This window comes from Bactrocera latifrons, unplaced genomic scaffold (genome assembly GCF_001853355.1).
Source record: "Bactrocera latifrons isolate USDA-ARS-PBARC rearing strain unplaced genomic scaffold, ASM185335v1 scaffold_157, whole genome shotgun sequence".
In the NCBI taxonomy this organism is placed as follows: Eukaryota; Metazoa; Arthropoda; class Insecta; order Diptera; family Tephritidae; genus Bactrocera; species Bactrocera latifrons.
The window spans coordinates 533,091-535,838 of record NW_017535041.1 but is presented as its reverse complement, the minus strand read 5'-3'; positions in this window follow the sequence as shown (position 1 = coordinate 535,838).

Genomic DNA, 2,748 nt, shown 5'->3' with positions numbered 1-2,748 from the left:
AGTTCTGTTCTTAGATGAAACATCATCGCCAAAAATTGATTTTGTGATAAATATATTCGCGAAAGTTTTCCGAATTTAATTATATTTTTTGGTCGAGATGAACATTTTAAGCTACTGTAAACAACACAAGTAGCCGCAGTATGCCAAGACGAAAAAAGTCGGTGTAAAAAGAACCATGGAAAACTAGGATATAATCGTACTTTTCTCAGATACATCAGCCAAATTTAATGCCACCGTRCACCGMCTGACCTAACACATCGAAAATTGATGTTCTCGTCYAATAATTTATACATTCGAGAGGAACATAAATARTTAGACAGTTAGCTGTTCGTTTAGAAGTCAGTAAAAATCCTAWACCAAAGTGTACCACTAGCGCTATTTATAGCATCATTAAAGCTARATATACTCTATAATTGATTTCAAGTAATCATTTATGCTAATRGCATTCACTATAATCGAMAGATATATATGTMYCGTATATATACACAWCTGCGTATAAAACTGAGCGCACGGACTTGAACGACTGATAAGAACTAATATTATATGACGACAACCATAGAAAACGTCGTATACGGCTAGCGCCTTGACCTACCAACTAAATTACTAATCAGCTATACAAGTATATTTACAAMAAAATAACAACAATCAACAGCTGTTGCGATTATTGTATAGACAAAAACCTTCAGAAAATTAGAAAAAAACTGAAATCTCTCGGAATGAGTATGATCAATATATAAGCTCCGTCTAGTTGAATCTGCATTCACAGTTCAATTACAACGACTATAAAGAGCAGTCAACTATTGTTAGAAATAAAGTCGATTTTCTTTTCCTTTAAATAAAAATGAAATTGATTTTGCTATACACGGTCGCCACTCTCTTAGCGGTAGGCATTAACGCCGCCATATTGCCGGAGCCTCAACATACTACTAACAGTTCGGATAGGCAGATTGCAAAACTTCAAAAAGCCGAAGATGTKAAAGAGGGTTTAACTGCTGCYGCAGAGTATTTCAAAGCCCCACAAGCATCAAAACAAAATTTGAAAACCGAAATCAAGGAACGCCTAKCCTCAGCCGCMGAATACTTCAAAGCATCCGAMGCGAGTGAGCTTCGAAGCAATAYAMCAATATTGGCACAGGAAAGATTAGCCGCCGCTGCTGAATATTTGAAAGCACCAGAGTTCTCAGAGCATCTGTCTGGAACCAAAGTGGAGAATGCACATGMTGTCGCTGCCGAGTACTTTAGAGCTCCCGMATCACCGAGGCATAACACCAGAACTGACCGAACGGCAGAAAGTTTAGCTGCAACTGCTGAGTATTTCAGGACCCCAGAATCGCCGAGGCATAACACCAAGATTGATAGAACGATAAAAAGTAATGCTGCAGCTGCTAAACACTTTCGTGCATCTGATTATTACTCAAAGCGAAGGAAATACCTTGTTACACACGGAAGGCCGATGTTCAGACCAACAGAGAAGTACGATCGTCGTCGTTTCGTTCGCTTCGGTTAATTTAGTAGGTTTAGTAATTTATTGTTGTTTTATACTTAATACAAGTGTAAAGAAGTTGTATGCAATATATAACAAGGACGCATAGTTAGTAGAATATATCACTGAAGGCTGTAAAGCATTCTTGTTATTTTTTTTTTTTTTTTTGTGTTGACTGATTTGAAATAAATCTAATCATCTGGAATCATAAGAATTCCGAACAGAAAATGTCTAGTTATCATATTCTTTCGTCTCTCTATTTTCCGCTCTTTTCTTTTGAAGCATAATTAGTTTAATAGAAGATCTCTAGAACTCACTCCCCAAAAACGGGTAAATAAAATTCACAATACTTTCTTATTAAAAAATTTCTACGTAGACTACTAAGCACACATATACTTTCAGCTTTCTCCACTCTTCMAGGAGTTTATAAAGTTCTTGSMAACTCTTTCCATTACTTTATCTCCWTCCACAATAATTGCTTTGTTGGGGCTAACCAGCGTAAGACGTGAACATCAACGTCACCACAACATGACGATGATAATTCTATGGTTCCACACAGCCGCAGAATTCATGCTTCAGCGAATTTACATACAAACAAATACAAATACATACAAATACGTACACATGTGAAAGACTCTGTTTGTAGRTGGTAATGTAAGTTAAGTTGTTTGTACTTCCGTTAAAATGTCGCTTGCCACATGCCAGCATCAAGGGTATGTAATCAGTTCAACGATATGCCATCTCCTTATGCACATTGTATGCCCCGCCACTTGACACTGTGCGTATTAAGTTCGGAACTGATATGAGCGGTGGATATTTGYTTTGAAAAGGCAAAAAAAAAGTACTTTGCTCAATTCAATTCAATTTAGTCGGTGACACCTGATGAAAAGTGCTACACACTCTTAGTTGGCGGAAGGTACTTCTAAGCGCTCTTGAAGTGATTACCACATGTGCCAAGATTTCGTCACACTTCCATAACTACTCACAAATATTAACATACCTACATACGAAATATGAAGGAAAATAAATGAAGTTACAAAATTCTGAAGGGCTGGAGCAACAGCTGTCAGAAGTAAATTGCATATTTTTGTGAGAGCAGATTTCCTCGTTTAATTTACGCTTTGCATTAAGGATTTTATGAAATAAAAAAGAAAATCATATATTTAGCGACTGCGGAGAGATCGGTTTTCGAAAAATAAACCTCAATTTGAAAGTCGGGTCTCCAGAAATCGCTCTTTGCTGTATCCTCCGCGCGAGTTTAGACT